The sequence below is a fragment of the Salmo trutta genome, chromosome 18 (genome assembly GCF_901001165.1).
Source record: "Salmo trutta chromosome 18, fSalTru1.1, whole genome shotgun sequence".
Lineage (NCBI taxonomy): Eukaryota > Metazoa > Chordata > Actinopteri > Salmoniformes > Salmonidae > Salmo > Salmo trutta.
In genome coordinates this window covers 2,326,921-2,339,063 of record NC_042974.1, presented here as the reverse complement: position 1 = coordinate 2,339,063, position 12,143 = coordinate 2,326,921, and the positions used below count along the sequence as shown (strand labels likewise).

At 42.5% G+C, this 12,143-nt stretch overlaps 1 protein-coding gene across 1 annotated transcript in view; it reads left to right on the top strand.

Moving 5' to 3' along the window:
- ascc1 (activating signal cointegrator 1 complex subunit 1) overlaps positions 1-12,143 on the top strand; it is a 31,217-nt gene extending 19,074 nt beyond the window's left edge. Inside the window, exon 10 of the mRNA XM_029697509.1 lies at positions 10,559-12,143. The gene's annotated coding sequence lies outside the window, so the exon portion shown is untranslated. The remainder of the gene's footprint in view (positions 1-10,558) is intronic.

Here is a 12,143-nt window from a genome sequence, read left to right as displayed (position 1 = left end):
CCATAGGGTGCCATTTGGGACCGAAGTCATGGCCTAATTAGCCACTGCCTATCTCCTGAGACCAACCGACCGACCGACCGAATGAATGATCTCAGTGTCATGTAGACAGACAGTAGAAAATGCCATGGTGTATTGTCAAAAGCAGCAAATGACTCATCTAGTTTTAAGGCTTGTTACTGTCAGGAAGGGAGAAATTAAAACCGCAGGCTCAGGTAAACCGTCAAGAGCTTGTCTTATTCGTTCTTGGAAACATCCATAATACCCTCCTAGTAAATACAGGGACGGGGAAAGGGCCTGATTTGCAGGTTAATTAAATTGTTCAGGACTGCAACACGCAGAGAGAGATGTCATTCAGGATGTAGTGTGCTGGGCAAAGGTTTCCAGGAATGACTAGACCACATGTCAGGACACTACAGCGTAGACCACATGTCAGGACACTACAGCGTAGACCACATGTCAGGACACTACAGAATAGACCACATGTCAGGACACTACAGAATAGACCACATGTCAGGACACTACAGCGTAGACCACATGTCAGGACACTACAGAATAGACCACATGTCAGGACACTACAGCGTAGACCACATGTCAGGACACTACAGCGTAGACCACATGTCAGGACACTACAGAATAGACCACATGTCAGGACACTACAGCATAGACCACATGTCAGGACACTACAGCGTAGACCACATGTCAGGACACTACAGCGTAGACCACATGTCAGGACACTACAGCGTAGACCACATGTCAGGACACTACAGAATAGACCACATGTCAGGACACTACAGCGTAGACCACATGTCAGGACACTACAGAATAGACCACATGTCAGGACACTACAGCGTAGACCACATGTCAGGACACTACAGCATAGACCACATGTCAGGACACTACAGCGTAGACCACATGTCAGGACACTACAGCGTAGACCACATGTCAGGACACTACAGCGTAGACCACATGTCAGGACACTACAGCGTAGACCACATGTCAGGACACTACAGCATAGACCACATGTCAGGACACTACAGCGTAGACCACATGTCAGGACACTACAGCGTAGACCACATGTCAGGAGTCAGGACACTACAGCGTAGACCACGTCAGGACACTACAGCGTAGACCACATGTCAGGACACTACAGCGTAGACCACATGTCAGGACACTACAGAATAGACCACATGTCAGGACATTACAGCATAGACCACATGTCAGGACACTACAGCGTAGACCACATGTCAGGACACTACAGTGTAGACCACATGTCAGGACACTACAGCGTAGACCACATGTCAGGACACTACAGCATAGACCACATGTCAGGACACTACAGCGTAGACCACATGTCAGGACACTACAGCGTAGACCACATGTCAGGAGTCAGGACACTACAGCGTAGACCACGTCAGGACACTACAGCGTAGACCACATGTCAGGACACTACAGCGTAGACCACATGTCAGGACACTACAGAATAGACCACATGTCAGGACATTACAGCATAGACCACATGTCAGGACACTACAGCGTAGACCACATGTCAGGACACTACAGTGTAGACCACATGTCAGGACACTACAGCGTAGACCACATGTCAGGACACTACAGCATAGACCACATGTCAGGACACTACAGTGTAGACCACATGTCAGGACACTACAGCGTAGACCACATGTCAGGACACTACAGTGTAGACCACATGTCAGGACACTACAGTGTAGACCACATGTCAGGACACTACAGCGTAGACCACATGTCAGGACACTACAGTGTAGACCACATGTCAGGACACTACAGTGTAGACCACATGTCAGGACACTACAGCGTAGACACATGTCAGGACACTACAGCATAGACCACATGTCAGGACACTACAGAATAGACCACGTCAGGAGTCAGGACACTACAGCGTAGACCACATGTCAGGAGTCAGGACACTACAGCGTAGACCACATGTCAGGACACTACAGCATAGACCACATGTCAGGACACTACAGCATAGACCACATGTCAGGACACTACAGCGTAGACCACATGTCAGGAGTCAGGACACTACAGCGTAGACCACATGTCAGGAGTCAGGACACTACAGTGTAGACCACATGTCAGGACACTGTAAATCATGTACAGATGGATGTTGAGGGTGGGGTTAAGGTCCAGGTTCTGTTGAAATCGGCCTGTTGTTTTGGTGGTTGATTCGGCTCCTTGCTACAGTAGACTTGTGTGCCACTGACTGCAGCCTGACTGAGCATCTCATTGGACCGCTCTACATCTCCTTCCTAATTAGCCAGCTGTTAGCTCCAACATGAAGCTCCAGAGGTTTCTACAGGACCATGTGTCCTGCTCAGTAACGCTAGATGACTCAGTTCTGTTCAGACAGGGCTACTTTGTGGATAAATCAGTTCTGTTCAGACAGGGCTACTTTGTGGATAAATCAGTTCTGTTCAGACAGGGCTACTTTGTGGATAAATCAGTTCTGCTTAGACAGGGCTACTTTGTGGTACAATAGACATTTCTTCTATGGATTCTTGATATTAATTTATCGTCTGTCTGTCTGTCTCGGTGTTGACTATCTTTGTTGTAGTGTTTTCATGGGCCATTCAAAACTAATCAGAATAAAACATTTATGAAGTATTTCTTCTTATTATTACATAAATGTAGTATTAGATCATAAAGATGTTGCTTTGTGCTTGGAGTTTCACCTAAAGCATCACTGATGCTCTATTTCTGCCTCCAATGGAGAAATGTATATTTCCTGCTGCATCAGCGTCCGTGGAGTAACGTCTAGTTCCTACAGGTCATGTCTAACAGGACAGACGTCAACAGATCTGCTGATGGGGAGAAAACAGCCTTTTCTTTCCCCAGGAGACGAGGGATCTTCCTCTATCCGTTGACAGCTCTCCGTTTCTGCTTCGTAGAGCAAAAAGAAACCAATGGATTATTGAAAATAGTGACGTGGGCAAATCAATCCCCTATCCTTCTTTAAGACTAGGATAATTACAAATACTGCACTAAACTATCAAAGATTAAATGCACTTCTTCTGATTTTCATTTAGAATGGAAAATCCATTATAAGAATATCTTCATCAAATTCTAACAAGAATGAAAAACCCATTATAATAATGTCTTCATCAAATTCTAACAAGTATTCAATCTATTTTAGTTTCTGAAGTTTGTCTTGTTTCTCTTTTGAATATCCCAAAAACACAATCTAAATATTGTTATATACCCAAGTGACATATTACATTTCATACCAAGTTAGGAGAAGTAGCGTATTATTCTCATCCACACAGTGAAGTCGGCCAATCCACTGAGATACCTTCTGGCTTTTTATCCCCAAATGTTTAGGATGTTGTCATTCAAAACCATCCTGTACATTTCTAACATTGTACTTAGAAAGTTCCCGCATCTCATTTGAAAAATGTGTAGAATTGGTTCTAACTTGAAGCGTGTAGGAAAGGAAAAGGCAGAAGACATTTAAAAGACGTTTGACCTTTGAGAAGTGCAGATACAGTTAGTTACATGCTTCAAGTGGCTGGAGCAGCACACAGGAAATTGATTTAGCCGTTAATCCATTTTTAAGGTCAGAGGAACTTTTTCCATTAAGTGGTCGGTCCTACCTTTAAACTGCTAATGGTATCAACACCACAGATTTTACACAGACAGACAGACAGACAGACAGACAGACAGACAGACAGACAGACAGACAGACAGACAGACAGAGACATACATACATAGAATTGCTGACATGGTTTTAGTTGTGCGTCGTACCTCTCAAAGTCAGGTGGTAACATAACATTAACCTGCTTAAATGATGAGATGTTTTTGTGTTTGTTTTCTATTGTTTGACTGTTAAACGTTAAAGCATATTGGTAAAGCTCTGTGGATAGATTGTTAGATGGTTTCTCAAAGTGCTAGACAGGCACACGGCAACGACAGCTGCTGCTGTCATGAAGGGAAATGTCTTGTGGTGTTTGTTAGATATCATTACCTGTGGAATATGACACAGGGCACCTTCCTCCCCTCCGTTCAGCGATTGTTGTTTTGATGTGTTTTATGTGACATTCAGCTAGGAGACAGTCAATTACATCTCTAACCAATCCGTGTGGTTAAAAAGCCCAGAGAGACACCCTGATGTGATGGACAGTCGATGCAAACAGAAAGACAGACACAGAGAGAGAGAGAGACACACCACTCACAGATAAACAGACCACTCACACACACACACCACTCAGACGTAGCTGAGGCAGGCAGATGACATGCTGAGGGAGTCTGGAGGGGGCTCTGCTGCTGTCAATGTCTGTTTACCCTGTAATCTATCCACACAGATAGAGAAGAACCATGTTTAACATGTAATCTATCCACACAGAGAGAGAAGAACCATGTTTAACATGTAATCTATCCACACAGAGAGAGAAGAACCATGTTTACCATGCAATCTATCCACAGAGAGAGAAGAACCATGTTTACCCTGCAATCTATACACAAAGAGAGAGAAGAACCATGTTTAACCTGCAATCTATCCACACAGAGAGAAGAACCATGTTTAACATGTAATCTATCCACACAGAGAGAGAAGAACCATGTTTACCCTGTAATCTATCCACACAGAGAGAGAAGAACCATGTTTACCGTGTAATCTATCCACACAGAGAGAGAAGAACCATGTTTACCCTGTAATCTATCCACACAGAGAGAGAAGAACCATGTTTAACATGTAATCTATCCACACGGAGAGAGAAGAACCATGTTTACCCTGCAATCTATCCACACAGAGAGAGAAGAACCATGTTTACCCTGTAATCTATCTACACAGAGAGAGAATAACCACGTTTACCCTGCAATCTATCCACACAGAGAGAGAAGAACCATGTTTACCCTGTAATCTATCCACACAGAGAGAGAATAACCATGTTTACCCTGAAAACTATCCACACAGAGAGAGAAGAACCATGTTTACCCTGTAATCTATCCACACAGAGAGGGAAGAACCATGTTTAACCTGTAATCTATCCACACAGAGAGAGAATAACCATGTTTACCGTGTAATCTATCCACACAGAGAGAAGAACCATGTTTACCCTGTAATCTATCCACACAGAGAGAGAATAACCACGTTTAACCTGCAATCTATCCACACAGAGAATAACCATGTTTACCCTGCAATCTATCCACACAGAGAGAGAAGAACCATGTTTACCCTGTAATCTATCCACACAGAGAGAGAAGAACCATGTTTACCCTGTAATCTATCCACACGGAGAGAGAAGAACCATGTTTACCGTGTAATCTATCCACACAGAGAGAGAAGAACCATGTTTACCCTGTAATCTATCCACACGGAGAGAGAAGAACCATGTTTACCCTGTAATCTATCCACACGGAGAGAGAAGAACCATGTTTACCCTGTAATCTATCCACACAGAGAGAGAAGAACCATGTTTACCCTGTAATCTATCCACACGGAGAGAGAAGAACCATGTTTACCCTGTAATCTATCCACACAGAGAGAGAAGAACCATGTTTAACATGTAATCTATCCACACAGAGAGAGAAGAACCATGTTTACCCTGCAATCTATCCACACAGAGAGAAGAACCATGTTTAACATGTAATCTATCCACACAGAGAGAGAAGAACCATGTTTACCCTGTAATCTATCCACACAGAGAGAGAAGAACCATGTTTACCCTGTAATCTATCCACACAGAGAGAGAAGAACCATGTTTACCCTGTAATCTATCCACACAGAGAGAGAAGAACCATGTTTACCCTGTAATCTATCCACACAGAGAGAAGAACCATGTTTACCCTGTAATCTATCCACACAGAGAGAAGAACCATGTTTACCCTGTAATCTATCTACACAGAGAGAGAAGAATCATGTTTAACATGTAATCTATCCACACAGAGAGAGAAGAACCATGTTTACCCTGTAATCTATCCACACAGAGAGAGAAGAACCATGTTTACCCTGTAATCTATCCACACAGAGAGAGAAGAACCATGTTTACCCTGTAATCTATCCACACAGAGAGAGAAGAACCATGTTTACCCTGTAATCTATCCACACAGAGAGAGAGAAGAACCATGTTTACCGTGTAATCTATCCACATAGAGAGAGAAGAACCATGTTTAACATGTAATCTATCCACACAGAGAGAGAATAACCATGTTTACCCTGCAATCTATCCACACAGAGAGAGAAGAACCATGTTTACCCTGTAATCTATCCACACAGAGAGAGAAGAACCATGTTTACCCTGTAATCTATCCACACAGAGAGAGAGAAGAACCATGTTTACCCTGTAATCTATCCACACAGAGAGTGAAGAACCATGTTTCTTTACAGTTGTAGAGACAATAGACACAACATGTTTCTTTACAGTTGTAGAGACAATAGACACAACATGTTTCTTTACAGTTGTAGAGACAATAGACACAACATGTTTCTTTACAGTTGTAGAGACAATAGACATTTTTATTTATTTATTTATTTCACCTTTATTTAACCAGATAGGCAAATTGAGAACAAGTTGTCATTTACAATTGCGACCTGGCCAAGATAAAGCAAAGCAGTTCGACAACATACAAAAACACAGAGTTACACATGGAGTAAAACAACATACAATCAATGATACAGTAGAAAAATAAGACTATATACAATGTGAGATAAGGGAGGTAAAGGCAAAAAGGCCATGGTGGCAGAGTAAATACAATATAGCAAGTAAAACACTGGAATGGTAGATTTGTTATTTGAAGAAAGTTCAAAGTTAAAATATAAATAATATGGTGCAAAGGAGCAAAATAAATTAAATAAATAAATACAGTAGGGGAAGAGGTAGTAGTTTGGGCTAAATTATAGATGGGCTATGTACAGGTGCAGTGATCTGTGAGCTGCTCTGACAGCTGGTGCTTAAAGCTAGTGAGGGAGATAAGTGTTTCCAGTTTCAGAGATTTTTGTAGTTCGTTCCAGTCATTGGCAGCAGAGAACTGGAAGGAGAGACGACCAAAGGAGGAGTTGGCTTTAGGGGTGACCAGAGAGATATACCTGCTGGAGCGCGTGCTACAGGTGGGTGCTGCTATGGTGACCAGTGAGCGGAGATAAGGGGGGACGTTACCTAGCAGGGTTTTGTAGATGACCTGGAGCCAATGTGTTTGGCGACGATTATGAAGCGAAGGCCAGCCAACGAGAGCGTACAGGTCGCAGTGGTGGGTAGTATATGGGGCTTTGGTGACAAAACGGATGGCACTGTGATAGACTGCATCCAGCTTATTGAGTAGGGTATTGGAGGCTATTTTGTAAATGACATCGCCGAAGTCGAGGATTGGTAGGATGGTCAGTTTTACGAGGGTATGTTTGGCAGCATGAGTGAAGGATGCTTTGTTGCGAAATAGGAAGCCAATTCTAGATTTAACTTTGGATTGGAGATGTTTGATGTGAGTCTGGAAGGAGAGTTTACAGTCTAACCAGACACCTAGGTATTTGTAGTTGTCCACAAATTCTAAGTCAGAACCGTCCAGAGAAGTGATGCTGGACAAGCGGGCAGGTGCAGGCAGCGATTGGTTGAAGAGCATAGCATTTAGTTTTACTTGTATTTAGGAGCAGTTGGAGACCACGGAAGGAGAGTTGTATGGCATTGAAGCTCGTCTGGATGGTTGTTAACACAGTGTCCAAAGAAGGGCCAGAAGTATACAGAATGGTGTCGTCTGCGTAGAGGTGGATCAGAGATTCACCAGCAGCAAGAGCGACATCATTGATGTATACAGAGAAAAGAGTTGGCCCAAGAATTGAACCCTGTGGTACCCCCATAGAGACTGCCAGAGGTCCGGACAGCAGGCCCTCCGATTTGACACACTGAACTCTATCAGAGAAGTAGGTGGTGAACCAGGCGACGCAATCGTTTGAGAAACCAAGGCTACTGAGTCTGCCGATGAGGATGTGGTGATTAACAGAGTCAAAAGCTTTGGCCAGGTCAATGAATACGGCAGCACAGTATTGTTTCTTATCGATGGCGGTTACGATGTCGTTTAGGACCTTGAGTGTGGCTGAGGTGCACCCATGACCAGCTCTGAAACCAGATTGCATAGCGGAGAGGGTGCGGTGGGATTCGAAATGGTCGGTAATCTGTTTGTTGACTTGGCTTTCGAAGACCTTAAAGGCAGGGTAGGATGGATATAGGTCTGTAGCAATTTGGGTCAAGAGTGTCACCTCCTTTGAAGAGGGGGATGACAGCAGCTGCTTTCCAATCTATGGGAATCTCAGACGACACGAAAGAGAGGTTGAACAGGCTAGTAATAGGGGTTGCAATAATTTCGGCAGATAATTTTAGAAAGAAAGGGTCCAGATTGTCAAGCCCAGCTGATTTGTAGGGGTCCAGATTTTGCAGCTCTTTCAGAACATCAGCTGAATGGATTTGGGAGAAGGAGAAATGGGGGAGGCTTGGGCGAGTAGCTGTGGGGGGGTGCAGTGCTGTTGAATGCAGTAGGGGTAGCCAGGTGGAAAGCATGGCCAGCCGTAGAAAAATGCTTATTGAAATTCTCAATTATAGTGGGCTTATCGGTGGTGACAGAGTTTCCTATCCTCAGTGCAGTTGGGAGGAGGTGTTCTTATTCTCCATGGGCTTTACAATATCCCAGAACTTTTTAGAGTTTGAGTTGCAGGAAGCAAATTTCTGTTTGAAAAAGCTAGCCTTGGCGTTTCTAACTGTCTGTGTATATTGGTTTCTAACTTCCCTGAAAAGTTGCATATCGCGGGGGCAGTTCGATGCTAATGCAGTACGCCACAGGATATTTTTGTGTTGGTTAAGGGCAGTCAGGTCTGGGGAGAACCAAGGGCTATATCTGTTCCTGGTTCTAAATTTCTTGAATGGGGCATGCTTATTTAAGATGGTAAGGAAGGCATTTTTTTAAATAACCAGGCATCCTCTACTGACGGGATGAGGTCAATATCCTTCCAGGATACCCGGGCCAGGTCGATTAGAAAGGCTTGCTCGTTGAAATGTTTCAGGGAGCGTTTGACAGTGATGAGTGGAGGTCGTTTGACCGCTGACCCTTTACGGGTGCAGGCAATGAGGCAGTGATCGCTGAGATCTTGGTTGAAAACAGCAAAGGTGTATTTAGAGGGCACGTTGGTTAGGATGATAACATAACATAACCATGTTTCTTTACAGTTGTAGAGACAATAGACACAACCATGTTTCTTTACAGTTGTAGAGACAATAGACATAACCATGTTTCTTTACAGTTGTAGAGACAATGGACACAACCATGTTTCTTTACAGTTATAGAGACAATAGACACAACCATGTTTCTTTACAGTTGTAGAGACAATAGACACAACCATGTTTCTTTAGAGTTATACGGCTTATCGACACTGAGTGTACAAAACATCAGGAACACTTTCCTAATATTGAGTTGCACCCCATTTTGCCCTCAGAACAGACTGAAATCATCAGGGCAAGGACTCTACAAGTTGTCGAAAGCATTCCACAGGGATGCTGGCCCATGTTGACTCCAATGCTTCCCACAGTTGTTAAGTTGGCTTCCTCTCCTCTCTAACTTCAGACTGGCTTCCTCTGCTCTGTAACTTTAGACTGGCTTCCTCTGCTCTGTAACTTCAGACTGGCTTCCTCTGCTCTCTAACTTCAGACTGGCTTCCTCTGCTCTGTAACTTCAGACTGGCTTCCTCTCCTCTGTAACTTCAGACTGGCTTCCTCTGCTCTGTAACTTCAGACTGGCTTCCTCTGCTCTGTAACTTTAGACTGGCTTCCTCTGCTCTGTAACTTCAGACTGGCTTCCTCTGCTCTGTAACTTCAGACTGGCTTCCTCTGCTCTGTAACTTCAGACTGGCTTCCTCTGCTCTGTAACTTCAGACTGGCTTCCTCTGCTCTGTAACTTCAGACTGGCTTCCTCTGCTCTGTAACTTCAGACTGGCTTCCTCTGCTCTGTAACTTCAGACTGGCTTCCTCTGCTCTGTAACTTCAGACTGGCTTCCTCTGCTCTGTAACTTCAGACTGGCTTCCTCTGCTCTTTAACTTGGCACGTTTAATAGCCATGTGACCCAGTTTGAATCCAATTGAATTAAATCTACATATTTAGAGTAACCCCTACTTGCAGCCAGTAAGCCAGTTAAGATGACTTATTAGACACTTTCTCCAGTCAGATGTAGTATTCTCCCCCTGTCTAGAATATTCTAACAGCATTGGTTGGTTCTCCACCACAGCCCAGCAGCATTATGAGTCACTGAGGATACGCTCCAAATGGCAACCTATTTCCTATATAGTGCACTACTTTTGACCGGGGCCTATAGCATGGGGATCATAGGACCAGAGCCATAGGGCTCTGGTCAAAAGTAGTGCACTATATAGGGAATAGGGTGCCATTTGGGACACAAGCAGTGATGCCTTTCTCATTTGCTGTGGAGGTCACTCAGAGCCGTTGTTGCTGTAATGTGTGAGTCAGAAATGTTCCACTTTAATGTTGAGTCCATTAATGTTTCCTCTGCACCTTTTACTGTTCTGTTCAAGCAGATGTTGATTGTGTCTCGCAGGTCAGAGGTGAACGATGAAGCTTCAAGGTGGACTGGACCTGCAGAGATGAATGACAGGGTTACAAGGTGGACATGTCAGAAACTCTAGGGTGTCTCTGTCACCATGGACTTGGCTGCAGGCGTGGAGATGCCAGTGGCAATCAAATGCCAATGGAATAGTGTCATAAAATGCTGTCATTCATTTCCGTGGGACATCGTGCCCCATCTCCCCCAGTCACATGCTTCCTGCTAAAGACTTGTCTTCCTGAAGTGTTTACATTTCAACTGGAGTTGAAGGCCTGAAAACAATGTGATTATATTATTGACACATTGGGTTAATGACGCATTGGGTTAATAATGACACATTGGGTTAATGACGCATTGGGTTAATGACGACACATTGGATTAATAATGACACATTGGATTAATAATGACACATTGGATTAATAATGACACATTGGGTTAATGACGCATTGGGTTAATGACGACACATTGGATTAATAATGACACATTGGGTTAATAATGACACATTGGGTTAATGACGACACATTGGGTTAATAATGACACATTGGGTTAATGACGCATTGGGTTAATGACGACACATTGGATTAATAATGACACATTGGATTAATAATGACACATTGGGTTAATAATGACACATTGGGTTAATGACACATTGGGTTAATAATGACACATTGGATTAATAATGACTCATTGGATTAATAATGACACATTGGATTAATAATGACACATTGGATTAATAATGACACATTGGGTTAATAATGACACATTGGATTAATAATGACACATTGGGTTAATGACACATTGGGTTAATAATGACTCATTGGATTAATAATGACTCATTGGATTAATAATGACACATTGGATTAATAATGACACATTGGATTAATAATGACACATTGGGTTAATGACACATTGGATTAATAATGACACATTGGATTAATAATGACACATTGGGTTAATGACACATTGGGTTAATAATGACACATTGGATTAATAATGACTCATTGGATTAATAATGACACATTGGATTAATAATGACACATTGGATTAATAATGACACATTGGGTTAATGACACATTGGATTAATAATGACTCATTGGATTAATAATGACACATTGGGTTAATAATGACACATTGGGTTAATAATGACACATTGGATTAATAATGACACATTGGGTTAATAATGACACATTGGATTAATAATGACACATTGGATTAATAATGACACATTGGGTTAATGACACATTGGGTTAATAATGACACATTGGATTAATAATGACTCATTGGATTAATAATGACACATTGAATTAATGACACATTGGATTAATAATGACACATTGGATTAATAATGACACATTGGATTAATAATGACACATTGGATTAATAATGACTCATTGGATTAATAATGACACATTGGATTAATAATGACACATTGGATTAATAATGACACATTGGGTTAATGACACATTGGGTTAACATTTGGTTCTGATATTTTTTCCCTCTATGGCATAAGGTTCCACTATTGTGATAAGGGATTAATCTGTAAAAAATATTTTTATAATAAACAGACAAATTATTCAAA